This window comes from Cetorhinus maximus, chromosome 18 (assembly GCF_964194155.1).
Source record: "Cetorhinus maximus chromosome 18, sCetMax3.hap1.1, whole genome shotgun sequence".
NCBI classification, from domain to species: Eukaryota; Metazoa; Chordata; class Chondrichthyes; order Lamniformes; family Cetorhinidae; genus Cetorhinus; species Cetorhinus maximus.
In genome coordinates this window covers 40,352,573-40,372,260 of record NC_135896.1, presented here as the reverse complement: position 1 = coordinate 40,372,260, position 19,688 = coordinate 40,352,573, and the positions used below count along the sequence as shown (strand labels likewise).

The window sequence follows — 19,688 nt, the reverse complement described above, 5'->3', positions numbered from 1 at the left end:
ATCTTCTTCAGATTCCCTTCGGTTGCTTCTTCCTGCAGCGTTTGGGAAGTGAAGTGTTCAGACCGTGGAGAAAAGATTCTTTGGTCCCTGCCTGTGTATTGTGTGAGGGTGATCCACACAGAATTGAATGTTCCGCTGTGGACGGAGAGAAGTGGAGGGATGAATTGCAGTGAAGCAATATTTTTGTGGATGATGGTAAGCTCTCCTCACATCACATCATCCATTAGTTGTGTCTTGAGGAAAAGCTGCATCCCTTTAAAGTGTGCTAATTGTTGGCTGACAGCCTGGAATTGTGCTGCTGGAACTGGACCCTCAGTGACTCCAGAGAAGCCAATCCCACTGTGGGCAGATAGGTGACATAAACTACTGACAGGATGAAATCACACTGAATAATCGATTTAGCCCGATTTTCTCTGAGAAACATAACATATTCTTATCATTCTTTCAGCAACTCTCAACCTCCGATCATAATTTCCGGGGAAAGGAGTATATGTTTATTAGATTTTTGGGCTAATCTGTGATAATCAAACAGAAAAATCCATTATGTTCTGATTATAGTAAACGCACTCAGCTTATATCCTCATTAATTAGTATTTCCTGACAAACTAATAGAGATGATTGAGCTATTTCATTTAATTTTATTCAATCACTGTATAGCACAGTATATCTATAGGGTTACTTATACATTACAAAGTAAGACTAAAAGGACGATAATCTCACACTGTTACAGTAGTATGTTCTGTCAGTTATTTATCATCATGGAATATCTGCAAATACTTTCTTGAGAAAAATGGATAGGGGTTAGCGTAAAGCTGTGTGTCTGGTGCACGGAAAGCTGGGCAAAATGATAACAGGACAGCGATCGCAAAGTTATTAACGCTGCCCGCGTTTGTTGTTCCAAATAAAGTAAAACATCAACGAATCGATTGTGCACAAAGCCTATTAGAGCAGATAAAGTCCATTATTTATATGTTTTGAAAGCGATCCTCAGACATTAACATTAGTCTGTTAATAAAAATCTTATCACCAGGACACAGAGGAGTAGTCTACAGATAACCAGACAGTCATTACCTTCATAATAAAGAAATTTGTGTCAGTGATTTAAAGAATGCCACTTTTCCCATTCGGCAGATTTGCCAGCTCTGGGTGAAATATGTGATTTTGGTTTGCTGATTGTTTATATAGCAGTCATTTAAGTAACTTGTCTTTAGATAGGAGTTCTATAGTGATTGTTCCAAATAGAGCTTGATTAAAGGTTCGCAAGGTGAACTGAGGGTATGTATTATAAGCCTCGCCTTGTCTCACTGTAGACCTATAATAAAGTACTTGTGGGACGCAAGAAGGACAAAGTCCTGCCCTGAAGTTGAACGTGTATTGATTTAATGTAAAACCTAGGATTTTAAGAAAAACAAATCCATTCGTTCCGCTACCACCCAACACTTCCGCTTCACACGAGAAATAATGCCATGCTTAATGGGTCTGGGGCGAACAGAACTATAACTGGACATTTGCATAACATCGCCTCCACTAAGTTAGGCTCCCACGCATTCTGGCTCAACCCACCAAAGAACTTTTTCAGCTTTCGACTCACTTAACAGAAAATCGCAGATGGTAGTAATTTGGTGTAATTAGTTGAATTTCAAAATTCTGACCATTAAAACTTGCCTACACCCCTCCCAGTTCAATCGTTCAGTTCACTATGCTCTCAGTTTTGATAAAGTTAATGAAACACAAATAGCGACAGCATGTGTAAATCTTGCAGTAATTGACTGCTGTTTCTTGAGGGCGGCGAGGGGGGCGCTCAATCAAAGCAGGAAATATAGCATAAGGCGTGAAACATTTACAGTACATATGTTAAATATTTAATTAAACGTTTGTGTAATCCACAAACGCTGTCATAGCATTGGTGTAAAGGCAAAATGAGGGTTTTACTTCCTTGTGCAAAAGTTAAACGTCACTCCTAAATGAACGCGATTTGCTTACAGTGCATCGTTACTGTATTCCGTGGCTGCTGTACAATTTTACATTTAATTTGCTAAGATTACAATAGATTGCGGCCCAGAGGACCCCAGGGAAATCTGCGCGACAGAACCCAAGAATCCATGAAATTCAGTGTAATGCACTAATCATGGACGCATTATGGTATTAATTGCTATAATGCTTACTTGTAATCCTATCATAGGATACAGAATACACTTTCGCTGAAGATGAATTAGATTTAGCCGGTCACTGAGTAAATTAATAGTATATATTCAGAATTCATGCTATATACACTGATCCAACCTTTGACACCAGGCAAATGTGCTACAACCCTCATGTAAAAGTCAAAATCATTCCTGACGTTCCTAGACAGACACGGTGGAAGTATAAGAGACGTGTTAGAATTTCACTTTTCAAGAGGCGCACAGGCAGCATAAACGATAATTAGAATTCGTTGTAAAGATGATTTATCGTGTCTATCATCGTGGTTGAAAAGCCTGGGTCACCGATGAATGCTGATGAAATTCCAAAGATCTGCTCCCTAAAGACTCCCCGCATCTGCTGTCCTCTAGGTTGGAAGGAAATAGCCCAGGGCGCGCATCTTATTAAAGCTGGTTAAAAATTTAGACATTTTGTCAAGCAAAACATTTCTTTGTGCACCAAAAGTATGCCATCTAAATATAGTTAAACTGGAAAAAAAGAGTTAAGTCAATGTTTCTGGCGGCTATCTCTGCATTTAGTGCATCAAAATGGATTGTTTGATATGATTAATTATTTACAGCATTTAAGCCGACCTAGCAACAGGAAATGTGGAAATATTAAAAGCACATTTGAATATGTTTGATGATCACATTCAAAAGCCCCGCAGGCCCGAAAGTTCCTCCAAATAAACCTCCTTCCTGATAACACCGGAGTTCTACTCGGTGATATATTTGAGTTTGTTCATCCGACAGCCACAGGTCATGTATCCTCGATTATTTTGTTTGCAATATTCAATCAACGTAAAACAAACAATTGGCGAAGGTCACAGAACCGCAGAAGACTGACATCTTACTAATGAAAAAGAGTTACACTCGGTACTTGTTTGAATTGTTTTCGTCCAGTTGGCATGTCGCTGCTTGTACCGGGCTTTTCAATTTCCATTTTTCTATTTGCAAGTCATGAAGAGAATGACGAGGAACAGTTTGTAATCCACCATCCTCCATTTAATTTCCTGTCAGCCTAATCAGGTTGCTTTCACCCACAGCTGCTTTGGCGGTTTGGTTGCGGGGCTTCATGTTGAGTGGGGGAGAAGATTAATCATTAGAAACAAATATCTTAACTTTCATCACTAGTTTTCTTTTTAGAAGGCGGAGGATTATGCATTTTATTGCTTCGTTCATGAGGGGCTGAGCTTTAATAAAAGTTAAACGGTCTCTGACCAAATTGATTTTGTGCAGTTACCCATATCGCAAGGAACACGGTTTAATTTCGTCCCAGTTTAACTGTCTGAATGATTTTGCTGTTCCGGGCCCTAGTAAAATCGTTATTAAATGAATTCAAAAGTATGGCATCGGAGGAACTATAATGTCACAGTGCAAGACTGACCTTGCTTTAAGATTGGTGGTATTGTCATGCGCACAAAGCGTTTTTTCGCTAAACACGAAATCAGTCTTTCCTCTCGTAATTACAGGAATGGAGCATGTTGCTATTTTCATAATTACATTATCCGTCTGAGCCAAGTCCATTTTAAAACCAAAGACTGTTTTGTTCGCCACGTTCTCTCTTAATGCAACAGACGTCTATTTACTTGGCGGGCCTCTGGAGCTCAGAGATATTGTGTGTGTGCGTGACTGTGTGTGTGTGCATACCCCCGTTCCCGAAAGCTTTGGAGGTCTCAGTCGATACTAATGAAAAGTTTGAAAAATAATTAGTCTGTGCATTCATCAAAGCGACACGAATTATCATTGGAGCTCAGATAGTTAATAAACACGGACTGGCGACAGCTTGACGATTGTGATGAGCGCTGTCGGATTCAGCACCATGGCCAGCAACACAAACCCCTTCTCTCATACCCCTCCCCCCAGCTCAATAGAGTGTTGAAGCATTAAATGTTATAGTAATTATACGACCTCCGTCACCCAGAATGCTCCGACCGTATCCAAGCGATTATAAACAATCAATTACGGTGTTTAAATATTGCGTTTACGATCATTTAAATGAATGCTGTTCCAGTGAAGGGGTATCTCTATGATAAATTTGTAATACCTTTCATCTCCCTTCTGCTACAATGTTGGTTCCAGCAGAGGTTTATTTATATTTGGTGCTGAAACCAAAAGTCTTTATACAAATATCTTTCCTTATTCCATCAGGATATTTCTCTCAACTGCAGCTCACATGTCATTCCAATTCACCTTTATCATGTCTACTCATTTGGGCATCTTTATGCTTTCCTCCAGCTCCGATTCAAACATTAGCATGAAACTGAATAAAAGCGAAATAAAGTGGAATTGTGTCGACTAGGTTAAGACATAGACGGGGAATGCCGCGGTGAGACAGCGAGCAGGCCAACAGAAATTCATGCATTAAAGAGGGAGAGCAACCAGACCGGATAGAGAAAGAGAGAACACGAAGAAGGTCATGAGTCAAGAGATGGAGAGTGAAGCTGGCGACAGAGACAACAGTTGGCAGATATGATTTGAAAGGGACTTGAGGAAAGAAAACAGTAAACGAAGAAGAGGCAGAATGAGATAGAAATGGAACAATTCAAAGAAGCTCAGAGAATGAGGATTGGGGGGTGGTGGTGGTGGGGGCGGGGGGCGGTGGAGCTGGAGAAGGTGCAACATGAAAGCAGATTAAAGCAAAGCCTGGAAAAGTGTGTAAGAAGAAATGAGTCTGGCAGTGAATGACAACGAAAAAACAGTAGAGCCAGCAATGGGAGGGTTCTTTTCATTATATTTATTGCTTTATTCATTTGGAGGCATCCTTATTCCTATGTTTTCATAATACTATTAGTATATTTTAAATTATGAACAGTTGTTAATTTTTGTTTCATTTACATCATGGATAAGGCTAATTGTTTTTTTTATTTGCTAGGAGCTAAAGATATAAAGAAACAGTTTGGTGGAATTTCAAAATGAGCCAATGGGAGCTGTGTGATATAAGCATCTGAGCCTGGAGAAACAAAAGAAAAAAATAAAACCAATTGTGAAAATGTTTTGAGATAAAGAGGTTAGAAATTATATCTGAGCATTCTCAGGAAGGGAAAACCTGATTAACCTTCAATAAATAATTGAAAAGGTGTTGCAGGCAGAATGGGGTGGATTTCTTCCTTAACTGGTTTTAGGATAACCGTGAAGCTTTTAGAAAGAATACTTGCCACTATAATTACTTGGCTGGGGAGATGAACCGGAATATGAGATAAAGCAATTTACACTTAGTATAGGGAAAGACTGAAAAGCAGTGAGCATTAAGTACCCAGTGGGAGACACATTTCCATGGCCAGGAGGATGCCAGATGAGCTGGTCTCAAGCTCCTACTGATCTTGCAAAATTGTCCAATTAGATATCAGTTTGCTCTTCATAGCTATGGGAAAGCACATCAAGTCTGCTTAGTGTGTACTTCTGACCTCTCTGTTGTGGTCAGAAATTCATTATATGGAGGGTCATCAGTGCAAACTGCTGCACCATAGCACCTTTGTACAATAGTCTATTTTAATACATCAGTACACATTGGCAAATATAAATTTAAATTGAGTATTTTTTTCTTTTTCAGCATGTGGCCATTGGCAAGGCCAGTATTTATTATGCAACCCTAGAGTTGGTCCTTCTTCTTGAACCACTATTCATCATACTGTAGCAGCTTTTTTCAAACAATATACTTCAGCGTCACATGTAAGTTAGCTTGCTTCTCTAAAGGACATTTTTATGCCACTCCAACAGCTTCATGGTCACTTTTACTCATGCCAGCTTTTTATTTCCATATAATTTAACTGAATTCAAATTCTCAAACTGCCATGGTGGGATTTGAACTCACATTGTTGGATGATTAGTGGAGGCCTTTGGATTACAAGCTTATTAACAAAATAACTGTGGCCCTTTTAATTAATAAATCTTTTCAGAAAATTGAAAATATCAGTAATCCAGAAATCATACAGGTCTTTAAGCATAGGTGATACACATCATAGATAAACCAATACATGATCCCACACATATGACAAAGCAATTAAACAGACATAAAAAAGATAAATGAACAAAAAGTTAAATAGAGTCAAGAAACATAGGGAATTAAAGTTGAATATAAAAACACAGCTAAATGTGTACAATTTGGGATAAAAGAAGGTCTTAAACTGAAAGAGGGGTGTGAATTGTTATTTGTTTGATTGTTTCAGAACAAACAAAAGATTTGAGAACACAGTGAGCCTCTAAGAGACAAAATTAGCAAAGTAGTTATAGAAAATTCAGAATGGTTGAAATTTTTATTGGATTCTTCAGAAAAACAGATAGTAAAGGATCATCATGGCCCCACTAACAAAATGCTTGGACTATCCAGGGCATGTGTAGAGAAGCCAATTAATAATGGAGAAATACTTATTTTTAAAAAGCTGGCAAAGAGAGTAGATAAGGCAGCAAGGATTAGTAATGGGCACATAGAGGGCTGCATTTTACCAACCAGCAGTGGATGGTCTGGAAAGTGGTGGTGGGGGGGGTTGTAAAATGGTGAGGGAAGGCAAGGGTTGGAGTGCCCATCGTTTCCCAGCTGCTATGATATCTTGCCAGTGATGGGAAGGTGATGGACAGCCCTCCAACCCAGGAGGCAATTGATCACTTAAATAGCCAATTAAGAGCCTCTCTCTGCCTCCACTGGGAGTTAATCAGTGATGGGTGTGCCCTCTGCCACATGGAGCAACCAACAGATGCACCCGGGCAGTCTCCAAATGAGCTTGGGAAAGCCATCTTATTAGGGCACTCTTTGGCTCAGAGAGGTGTCCCTCAGTGGCAATGGTGGCCCCCATGACAACGGCACTGCCTGCCCTCACCAAGCACCCCGCCCCCTCACTAGGGCCTGCCTCACTGGCCCTGGCACCCCCAAACCCCATTAATTCCCAGTCGAGCTGCTGAGGTGGCTGAGTGGTTAGCTCTTGAACCAGCAGATCCTGGCAATGGGCAGCTGCCCTTAATGGAGAAGTCACCTTGCTGGCAACCAACACAATACAGTACCGCATCCTCCAGAGCACCAGAGTAGGTCACCCCCTCTCCCCAACCGACCCATTTCCAGGCTCATCAGCAGGACCCTCTCCTCGAGAGCAAACTTCCAGCCAGAGATTCCGAAGGAAGTTTAGAAGGTTTGGAATTTTGCAGGTGTTTGGCAGAAGTATTAAATATTAGTAATTATTAAAGAAAAGCAAGAAGATTTAAAATACTAAATATTGTATCAATGTTTAAAAGAGAACAAATTTAATTTGTTAGGCTATTTTATATCCCCTTATAAAATTCATCAAACTGGCCCAAATAATTGAACAGGCAAACTGTTCCCAGGGCCTTTATAAGTGCCCTTTTCTTACTAACCTTGATTCTGACATAGTCACCTTTAATTCTACCTCATTACTTTGCAGGAAATATCCCAATGGCAGAATTGTCTCAAATTTGCAATAAGTGTGGTAATGGGCATGAAAAAAGACACTGGCTGCAATGACAGGATTTTCCACTGTTCCGTCCCCTTCCCTGCAGTGCCTCATTAATAATGCATTCACGGGAAACACACCAGGTCACTGGCAGTGGGCTCAGATTTGCCTGCCATGCTGGCCTCAGCGCTTCCTTGCTCCAGGTGCCATGTTTAAAGTGCACCTGAGCACAGCCTACTTCACGTCTACAGACCAGGGCTGCACAGGGGACAGATAGCCCCAAAAGGAAAGAAGGTGACAGCCCCCAAATTTAGTGACACCTCTCTGGAGGCCTGTAGGACACAATGCAAGGCCACCATGACGTCCTCTACCCTTGCTTTGGCCGCAGGAGGTCCACCAGTCACCAATCTGGCCTGGGAGGTGGTGGTAGGGGTGGTCAGCGCCACCAGAGCACAGAGGTGGTCAGCCATCCAGTGCAGGAAGAGGATGAATGCTCTCATTCGTTCCGTCGGGGTAAGTCAACCACCTCAGCACTCTCAACTCACACACTCCCAAACCCATCACACATCCATAGGGATCTCACACCTCAAGGGACAACACCACTAACTCTCTCACACACCCTACATCTCCATCAGGCTCATACCCTCTCGAACCCGCGTCCTCACCCCGTCGATGACTCCGTTCACCGCACAAACATTCCGCGCAGTGCCATGCATCCTGCTCACACTCTCTCCATCTGTTTTCATGCAGGAGGAGCTGGCTCATAACAGCAGGGAAAGGTCTCAGACCAGGGATGGAGTGGCCCACATTAGGCCCCTCACTCACTTTGAGGAGTGTGCCATCGCACTTACTGGTGAGGATGTGGACCCTGCCTGCGGTGACGGTGAGGTCGGTGGCGCAAACCAACGCGAGGATCCTGCACCACATCATCACTTTCTCAATGCAACTGTGAGTGCTCTCTCTCCAGCTTTTGACGCAGCTGCCATACACTAATTATCTCTACTGTGGTTCAGGGGGAGCTCTGACAATCGACCGACACCCTCAGCCAGCCAGTCCCTCAGCTCCATCCATGTCCTCACCTCCAGCCAAGAGGACACCTCCTCCATTGAAGAGCTGGAAATACGCAGCTTGAAAGACTTGTCACAGCGCTTACCCACACCCTCCACCGGTGCAGAGACACACACCTCAGTGGGACCTAGGCCAAGAGCAGGCTCTGATTCATAATCTGGTGGTCACCGCACGGACACATGTCCGCGGTGGGAGGAAGCAGGTTTGGCCGAGCTCCCCAGCGCTCGGAGGACTGCTGGGGAAGAGGCATCTGTGAGGTCCGAGTCAGATGACGAGCCTGTGAATGTGGCCTTCCAATTCATCCTGGAGCATCAGCAGAAGGTGGGGGAACATAACGCAGAGCTGTTGGAAGCCCTCAACAGAGTGGCATGTGAGTCGGAGGAGTGCATCCACTTGTTCTCAGGTGAAGCAGTGCCCACATTTGCGCATATATAGGTCTCCATGGGAAGGATAGTGGAAACCATGGAGACCCTGGTCCAGCAGAATGCGGAGATGCACACAGACCTGCACTCCATCACGGGAGCCATGGGTTAGTTCCTGCAGTGGCAACATGAGAGGGAAATGGAGCACCTCAACATCCCTCCTGCTGCTCCTTCCCCTCAAGGAGTCAGGTCAGGGCCCTTGAGTTCCTGCAGGGAGGAGGAGCAGCAGCTGGACACCCCTGAGTCACCCACTCAGGAATCTCAGAGGCTACCCACTCAGGAATCTCAGAGGCTGCCCACTCCCTCTGAGTCCCCTTTGCCTGTGAGCCCCTCAACCTCGTCCCCTGTCACCGCAGAGGGAGCAGCTAGCCCACAGGAGGACAGCCAAAGCAAGCCAGTGCCCTATAAGACCATAATAAGACAATAAGACATAGGAGCAGAAGTATGCCATTTGGCCCATCTCATCTGCTCCGCTATTTAATGAGATCATGGCTGATCTGATAATTCTCAACTCCACTTTCCTGCCTTTTTCCCATAACCCTTTATTCCCTTACTGATTAGAAAACTGTCTATCTCCACCTTGAATATACTTAACGACCCAGCCTCTACAGCCCTCTGCGGTAAAGAATTCCACAGATTGACTACCCTTTGAGAGAATAAATTCCTCCTCATCTCTGTTTAAAATGGGTGACCTCTTACTCTGAGATTATGCCCTTTGGTCCTAGACTCTCCCACAAGGAGAAACAACCTCACAGCATCTACCCTGTCAAGCCCCTTAAGAATCTTATATGTTTCAATGAGGTCACCTCTCATTCTTCTAAATTCCAATGAGTACAGGCCCAACCTACTCAACCTCTCCTCATAAGAAAATCCCTCCATACCCAGGATCAACCCTAGTGAATCTTCTCTGGACTGCCTCCAATGCCAGTATATCTTTCCTTAGATAAGGGGACCAAAGCTGTTCACTGTACTAGTGCCCTGTATAGTTTTAGCAAGACTTCCCTATTTTAATACTCCATTCCCTCTGAAATAAAGACCAACATTCCATTTGCCTTCTCTATTACCTGTTGAACTTGTATGTTAGCTTTTTGGGATTCATGCACACGGACTCCCAAATCCCTCTGCGCTGCAGCTTTCTGCAGTCTTTCTCCATTTAAATAATATTCTGCTCCTCTATTCTTCCTGCCAAAGTGCATAACCTTACATTTTCTTACATTATATTCCATCTGCCATGTTTTTGCCCACTCACTTAACCTGTCTATATCCTTCTGTAGACTCCTTGTGTCACCCTCACCATTTGCCTTCCCACCTATTTTTGTGTCATCTGCAAACTTGGCGATAGTACATTCACTTCCCTCATCTAAATCATTAATATATATTGTAAATAATTGAGACCCCAGCACTGATCCCTGTGGCACTCCACTAGTTACAGGTTGCCATCCTGAAAAATGCCCCCCTTATCCCAGCTCTCTGTCTTCTATTAGTTAGCCAATCCTCTATCCATGCTAATATACCACCCCCAACACCATGGGCTTTTATCTTATTAAGTAGCCTTATGAACGCCTTTTGGAAATCTAAATATAATATACTTACTGGTTCCTCTTTATCTATCCTGCTTGTTACCTCCTCAAAGAATTCTAATAAATTTGTTAGGCATGATTTCCCCTTCATGAAGCCATGCTGACTCTGCTTGATTATATTATGTATTTCTAAATGCTCTGCAATTACATCTTTTAGAATAGACTCCAACATTTTCCCAATGACAGGCGTTAAACTAACTGACCTATAATTACCTGTTTTTTGTCTCCCTCCCTTTTTGAATAAGGATGTTACATTGGCCATTCTCCAATCCTCTGGGACTTTTCCCTCAAGGCCTCGGTTCTCCAGAGGACGCACACGGACGTCATCAGAGGAAACAGGACCAACCAATGCACAGGCTGTCTCCACCCTTGCTGCAGATGTCAGGGGCAGGACCTAGAAGAAGTGTTAGGCCTCGAAAAGTTAAGAGATTCTGATCAAAAGTGGTTGCATGGGTGAACACATTTTGTTACTTAATAATCTGAAAACATTAACTTTCACTGAATAATGTGTGATGTTCAGTCCTTCATTGGGAGGTTTTGGGGATCCTCCCACTGCATCCCCCCGCCCACCCCCCACCCCCAGGACCAGCAGTTCAGCTGCACACAGCCAGACCATGAGTGATTCTGGAGGGAGAAATGTGTGTGTGTGCAAGGTCTTTCAGAGCCTTGTACAAGCGCTCTCCCATGCACAAAGAACCTTCATCCATCACACTCATCTCACTATCCCGAGCATTTTGAATGCTGCCTGCTGGGGTTCCCTTTCAGTTGTCTACCTGAGCTGACCTGCATCCCCACCCACCCACTGATTACACTCCCATGCAGCACCTGTGCCCGTCCAACACAAGGCTCTGCTCACTTCCTATTTCTGCAAAATGGCAGTTGTCAAGTTTATCGTTTGCTCCCCCATCCTTTCCCCTCCCCCAGTCACCTATGTCATTTCCCCCATCACTGTGGCACCCCTGGCATCACCTTCCACCTCCCCATCATTATCTACCAACCCAAACCTTTGTCATTCAAGGATGTCCAGATAAACATGCACATTCCCTACTTTCCTGAGAATCCCACCTTCACCCACATTGACCTCCCCGACCTCCTCCTTTGCACTCTCAGGGTCCGTGTCTGCCTTTTGAGTCCCCACCAACCATCCTTGGCATCCCTTCTACCATTACTGATGTGCCCTCACCCTCCTAACCTACTGGCTCCCTCTGCCCCCTCTCACACTCACCATTCCCTTCTACCACATCCACCCTCAGTTCACTCCCCAGGAAGCAGTCATTGGCTCCACAGACCCCTCCCTCCCTTACATGTTCACCTGGACATCCCCCCTCCCTTACTCCCCTGCCCACCCTTACTTCCTCCTCCACCCTTACTCCTTCCTTATCCCAGACACCTTCCCCTCTCTGAACTCCCTCTTCCGCCCGTACACCTTCCCCCCCACCGAACTCCATCCTCCCCCAACACACCTTCCCCCCTCCAAACTCCCTCCCTTACACGTACCTCCCTGCTTACAGCTTTATCCCCGTTACACCCTCCTCCCCCCGTACTCCCACTTCCGCCCTCCCAACCTCACCCTCCCAACACCTTCGTTCACCCCTCCTGTCAACCTCAACTCCCCAGACACCTTTGTTTCCCACCCCCCAACATCACCCCCCCCCCCAACCCCAGCTCCCGGTACACCTTCCTCTCCCACTCACAGCTAGACCTTCCTCTCCCCCAACTTCGCCGATCATTCATTGCAGTCCATGGCCAAGACCGTGATGTTCAAAGCAGACCTGAAGCATCAACGGAGGCCACCTACCTTCCAAGAGCTGCTTTGCTGTGGAGCCATGTGCATGAGGATCCTCCCAGCATGCAATGCATATGTTCCTCCAGGGTCCAGTAGCTGTAGAACTCCAGCATCTTCTGCTCCTCGGATGTCCGTGATCTGAACAAGGCCCTACCAGTAAGTCCCAACTTCTACATGTCACACTTGTCCAGACATGTTCTGGGCCAACGTGTTTTCCTGCTGGTGTAACGGTAAATTAGGCGTGGAGGCTCAATTTTGGTCGGGCCTTACTTTGCATCCCATTAGCGGGATGCAAATCAGGTTCACGCCGGCCTCCAGTGGGATTCGTGTTCCGCCAGGGCGGACACTATTAAATGATCCCACTGTGATTTCATGCTGGCATGAAAACAATTTTTGCCATGTTGAATTGTTACCCCCACCCGTCATGATGCCCATCTCCAATGGGACTGGACAATTCTGCCCTAAGACTAATTCTTGCCAAATATTAGCAGCACCACTAAAGTTAAGCATTCTTTCCCCTCATTTTTTCTTTCTTTCAATTTTCTAAGAAGAAGTAATAATCATACTATTTATACCAAACTACTAGAAATGGTCTCATATAATGCCACAAAGCATGCTTTAAATTGGCAGATATTAAACATAAGCTAAACTAAAGTAATTTTCTTTAATTATAGCTAAATAGAAATAAGCACAAAAATTCAGCCAATATAAGTGTATTATGTCACCAAGTTTAAACACTCAACAAGAAAACTCAATAATGGGTCAACAATAAAAAAAAACATTAAAAAATTCTGAGCAACTGGGAGATTTAAAAAAAAAACTTTCATTTCAAATCTACTGACTACTGGATTCAGTTACTCTCTGCGCATACCTTTCAATAAGAGCGTGCCATCACACAACAGCCTTCAAGTAGCAAATATAAAGTGAGTGCTCAGTTGAATTACAAAGTGTTGAACCATGTAATGATGGAGTACAGTGGAGATCATTTGGCCCATTTTGCCTGTACAACTCTTTACTAGGACAATCCAACACTAATCCTGCTACCTTACTTTATTCTCATTGCCTTGATATTCCTTTGATTTAAGTATCCATCCATTTTTTCTTTAGAGATGCAATGATATTAGCCTTTGCTGCTCTCCGTGACAAAAAAATCCAAGCAGCATCAACTTCCTGATACAGACATTTCTCCTAATTGCTCTCTTCAGTTCCTTAATGATTGTCCTTAATCTAATGACACCTCTTCATTGACTTCAGGCCACAATAAGTAGCTCATCCCTAATCACCCTATCAAGACCTCTATCACATCTCCTCCTAGCCTTCTTTGCTCCAGTAGAAATAGTCCCAGTACCTGAGAAGTCTCTCTTTATAGTTATGGTTTTAATAACATTTTTTATGATGAAGCACCCAAAACTATACACATACTCTAATTGTGGCCTAACCAATGCCTTGTATAAATTTATCATTAATCTATACCCATTATATTCCATGCCACTGCTTATGAAACTGTAGTAATTGTAAGTAAAACCTTTCATACTGTTATGGGGATTATGTGACTGTACAGACGAATCGCCTCTAAGCGCGGGTAATCTTAGGGGCAGAGTTTTCTAGCCTTAGTCTTGGTACAAGTGTGTAGCTTCATGAGGAGCTCCGTAAATAAAGTTTACTGTTTCTTACAAGAAACCTGTCCATTAAGCCAAGTTTATTACAATTGGTGACGAGGATAAATAGCTACAATGCTGCACCTCTCCTCTTGAATGTGAGTATTTTGATTTTTAAGGGAAGAAAGAAAAATATACTCACCAAAAATGCCACTTTTCGGCAGAATTGACCTGTATGACTCATCCATTGAGGACTGGAGACAGTACATAGACCACCTAGGTTTTTACTTCGTGATTAACAAAATAACGGTGGAGGAGAACCAGAAGGCAACTCTCTTAAGTGCCTGCGGGAGCAAAACATATAATCTGACCCATAGTCTATGGCTCCAAACACACCAAATTCCAGATCTTCCATCGAGCTAGTAGACCTCGTGAAGGCACATTTTCAGCATAAACTCTCGGTGATCATGCAAAGATTCAAGTTCAACTCTAGAGTAAGGGCTCCCGGTGAGTTGATCGCAAGGTACATTAAAACAGTTAACGGAGCACTGTGACTTCAGTGATACTCTAAATGACATGTTGCGAGATTGTTTGGTTTGTGGCGTACACGATGATGCCATTCAGAGTCGTTTACTTGCTGAAGTTAATATAGTCCTGAAGCGCGTCATGGAGATAGCACTAGCAATGGAGAGTGCTGAGAAGGACTCGCAGGCTTTATAGAGTGTGCAACATGGCGCCGTTCTGCAGTTAGGGTGGGAACCTGCTGCCAGGTATGGCACAAAGACCAGGGAGGCACCTGAAAGCGGGACACAGCCCCTACCATTCAAAAATCAAAGAGAAATACTGGAAGCAGCTCACCAATAATTCAGAAATTAAAATGTTACCGATGTGGGGATAATCATGTACCAGAAACCTGCAGAGTTAAAGAGGCAGAATGCCACTACTAACACAAAAAAGGGCATGTTACAAAACAGTGCAGGGCTAGATCGAGACAGCCATTCAGATAGCAAGTCAAGTTAAACAAAGTGCACAATACAGATGAGCCAGAAGCTGCTGAGATTGACATTTATTCCCTATACAATCTCAAGGCCAGGAAAACTGGACCAATCACTGTTACCCTTCAAGTAAATGGAAAGCCTCTAGTCATGGTGGTTGACCCAGGAGCATCGACCACAGTAGTGGGAGGACACATCTTTAAATACCTGAGAGAAGGTACCCAGTCATTGAGTTTGGAGCAAACCACGACTCAGCTAAAAACGTATACTGGAGAGGCAATACAGGCGAAAGGCATTGCTTCTGTACCTACATCCTACAGGCAACAGACAGCCCAGCTGACAGTAATTGTTCTCACAGGCGAAGGACCTAGCCTTCTGGGCCGTGATTGGTTGAAAGAAATTAAACTCAACTGGTCAGGGATTTTCAAGTCCAAAAAGGAAGAAATCCTGAGTTGACAAGGGAATATGATGGTGTATTTTGGAATGAGATGGAAGTACCGAAGGGTCTTCACAGGATGTAAGGGTCCCTCAGGTCAGAGTTGGTTCCATACTTCACCATAGTGCCAGATCACAAGCCACTGCCGGGTTTGTTTAGTGAAGATAAGGCAATCCCACCAATAGCCTCTGCTAGAATTCAAAGATCGGCTTTAATTTTGTCGGCATATAAATACACTTTATGTACTGTCCGGGATCGTATATAGCAAACACAGATGCCTTCAATCCTCTTCCTTTGCCAGATAGCATTACACATGCTCCAGTACCTCAAGAGTGTGTATTTGTGTTGAATTTCCTAGACTCCTCACTGCCTGTGTGAAACAGATAAAAAATTGGACAAACCAGAATCCAATTTTATCAAGAGTCTGAGAACAGGTATTACAAGGATGGTCAAATTCACGAGTCTCTGAATAATTAAAACCATTCTATGCCCATAAAGCTGAACTGAGTTATCCAAATGGTACCTTGTTATGGGGAGCAACAATCTTTGCAAGGAAGAGAACCACTATTGACAGAGCTTCATAGTGCGTATCCTGGTATTTTGAAAATGAAGATGCTCGCATAAAGTTATATCTGGTGGCCAGGTATAGACAGTGATATAGAAAAAATAGTTAAACACTGTCTCCAGTGTCAGCAACAGCAGAAGTTGCCGGTTTCAGCTCCACTGCATCTGTGGGAGTGGCCTGGCTGACCCTGGATTATACTACATATAGACTATGTAGGTCTATCTTTAGGTACCATGTTTTCGTGATCATTGATGCACATTCAAAGTGGATGGATGTGTATGAAGTGAGATTACCAACATCATGTACAACTATTGAAAAGCTGTGCCAATGTTTTAGTGTACATGGCCTACTAGAAGTTATTGTGCGTGATAATGGTACTGCTTTCACTAGTGTGGAATTCCAGAGATTCATGAATTTAAATGGGATTAAACACATCAAAGCAGCACCGTATCATCTCTCATCCAATGGGTTAGCAGAAAGAGCAGTTCAAACCTTTAAAACAGGCATGAAGAAACTATCCGAAGGAATGTTAGAAACATGATTTCTTTTCAATTATCGCATGACTCCTCATGCAACCATGGGTTCAACATCTTCTAAATTGCAAATTAAATGTCGCCTTCTTACAAGATTGAATCCCCTAACTTATAGGGGAAGGTGGAGAAGAACCAGAGTAGTCAGAAAGTGAATCATGGCGTTCACAGTAAAGATTGAAAATTTGCTGTGGGAGAGCTCTGCAGTCCTGCCACATCCAGTCGTGAATGGTGGTGGACAATTAAACAACTCACTGGAGGAGGAGGCTCCACAAATATCCACATCCTCAAATCGGAGGAGCCCAGCACATCAGTGCAAAAGATAAGGCTGAAGCATTTGCTACAATCTTCAGCCAGAAGTACCGAGTGGATGATGCATCTTGGCCTCCTCCGGAGATCCCGAGCATCACAGATGCCAGTCTCCAGCCAATTCAATTCAATCCACGTGATATAAAAAAACGGCTGAAAGCACTGGATATTGCAACGGCTATGGGCCTTGACAATATTCCAGCAATAGTGCTTAAGATTTGTGCCACAGAACTTGCTGCGCCCCTAGCCAAGCTGTTCCAGTGCAGCTACAACACTGGCATCTACCCAGCTATGTGGAAAATTGCCCAGGTATGTCCTGTACACAAAACGCAGGACAAATCCAACCCGGCCAGTTACCACCCCATCAGTCTACTCTCGATCATCAGTAAAGTAATAGAAGAGGTCATCAACAGTGCTATCAAGCGGCACTTGCTTAGCAATAACCTGCTCACTGACACCCAGTTTGGGTTCCGTCTGGGCACTCAGCTTCTGAGCTCATTACAGCCTTGGTTCAAACATGGACACAAGAGTTGAAGTCCAGAGATGAGGTAAGAGTGATTGCCTTTGACATCAAGGTAGCATTTGACTGAGTGTGGCATCAAGGAGCCCTAGCAAAACTGGAGTTAATGGGAATTAGGGGGAAAACTCTCCGCTGGTTGGAGTCATACCTAGCACAAAGGAAGATGGTTGTGGTTGTTGGAGGTCAGTCATCTCAGCTCCAGGACATCACTGCAGGAATTCCTGAGGGTAGTGTCCTCTGCCCAACCATCCTCAGCTGCTTCAACAATGACCTTCCTTCCATCATAAGGTCAGAAGTGGGGATGTTAGCTGATGATTGCGCAATGTTCAGCACCATTCACGACTCCTCAGATACCGAAGCAGTCCATGTCCAAATGGAGCAAGACCTGGACAACATATAGGCTTGGGCTGACAAGTGGCAAGTAACATTCGCGCCACACAAGTGCCAGGCAATGATCATCTCCAACAAAAGAGAATCCAACCATCGCCCCTTGATGTTCAATGGCATTGCCATCATTGAATCCCCCACTATCAACATCCTGGGGGTTACCATTGACCAGAAACTGAACTGGACTAGTCATATAAATACTGTGGCTACAAGAGCAGGTCAGATGCTAGGAATCGTCCGACGAGTAACTCACCTCCTGACTCCCCAAAGCCTGTCCACCATCTACAAGGCACAAATCAGGAGTGTGATGGAACACTCCCCACTTGCCTGGATGAGTACAGCTCCCACAACACTCAAGAAGCTTGACACCGTCCTGGACAAAGCAGTCCGCTTGATTGGTATTACATCCACAAACATTCACTCCCTCCACCACCGACGCACAGTAGCAGCTGTGTGTGCCAACTACAAGATGCACTGCAGGAATTCACCAAGCCTCCTTTGACAGCACCTTCCAAACTCATGACCACTACCACCTAGAAGGACAAGGGCAGCAGATAGATGGGAACACCACCACCTGGAAGTTCCCCTCCAAGTCACTCACCATCCTGACTTGGAAATATATCGACATTCCTTCACTGTCACTGGGTCAAAATCCTGGAACAGCACTGTGGGTGTACCTACACCACATGGCCTGCAGTGGTTCAAGAAGGCAGCTCATCACCGCCTTTTCAAGGACAAATAGGGATGGGCAATAAATGCTGGCCCAGCCAGTGAAGCCCACAACCTGTGATTGAATAAAGAAAAAAGACAGTTTTTGCGTGAAATTTTGCAACTGGACTGAGATAGGTCCCTGGTACAATCGTCTCTGAAACAGGACCTTTGTTACATCAAGTGGAAGTGGAAAACAGGATTGTTAGGAAACACGTGGATCATCTCAGAAGTCGAGACACACTCTAACAACCAGTCAATCCACCTGAAATTGAAGTCGAACCTTTGATCCCTGAGGTGTCAGATCGACAAAGAATAGGCATACCTGATGTCTTTGTTGAAGTAAATAATTCTGAATTGCCATTGTCTAAAGATGTCCCTGATGCTGCAGTTCCTGGCCAAGTCGATCCAATGGAAGAATCTCAAGTTGTAGCGTTACTTTGCTCTATCCGAATCAGAAAACCACACCAAAGACTAAATTTATAATTGCATGAACTGTATATGATATGGGTTAAGTTATTTTTGTAAATGAGTGGTTAAACAAAACTAAAAGGGAGGAATGTAGTAATTGTGAGTAAAACTTTTCATACTGTAATGGGGATCATGTGACTGTACAGACGAATCAGCCCTAAACACAGATAATCTTAGGGGTGGAGTTTTCTAGCCTTGGTCTTGGTACAAGCATGTAGCTTCACCAGGAGCTTTGAAAATAAAGTTTACTGTTTCTTACAAGAAACCTGCCTGAGACACCAAGTTTATTACAGAAACTTAAGATGTAATTGGATTTTTTCAAGGTTTTATCTACCTGAATTTGCACTTTTGGTGAATTGAATTAAGTACTTAATCCCTAGGTCTCTATTCATCAACACTCATCCATCTTTCAATTCTTTATGTTCCTCCCAAAATTTATTACTTTGCACTTTTCCTCATTTGATTGCATCTGCCACCTGTCTGCCCATTCCACCAATCTATCTACATACTACTGAAGCATTTCACAGTGTCCCTTGTTCTTTCCAAACGAGTTTAATATTGTGCTCCCTATGCCAAAGTCCAAACCATTTATGTCTGTTAAGAACAAAGTGAACCCAACACTGACTCTTTGATGATACCATTTCCAATGCTTTACCAATCTCAGAGCAATATTAAGTGGGCAATTAACCCCATTAACGTTGCAATTAACAGTGATTTTACGTGGGGCCTCC

The 19,688-nt window shown here is 43.7% G+C and overlaps 1 protein-coding gene and 1 long non-coding RNA gene across 3 annotated transcripts in view; one reads left to right on the top strand and one right to left on the bottom strand.

Moving 5' to 3' along the window:
- LOC144693097 (kinesin-like protein KIF26A) overlaps positions 1 to 19,688 on the bottom strand; it is a 280,736-nt gene that overhangs the window by 225,344 nt on the left and 35,704 nt on the right. The window lies entirely within an intron of this gene.
- LOC144693098 (uncharacterized) lies at positions 75 to 10,998 on the top strand. Its single transcript, XR_013579466.1, has 4 exons — positions 75 to 195; positions 5,734 to 5,852; positions 8,333 to 8,530; positions 10,898 to 10,998. It is a non-coding gene; the product is annotated as an uncharacterized LOC144693098 (long non-coding RNA).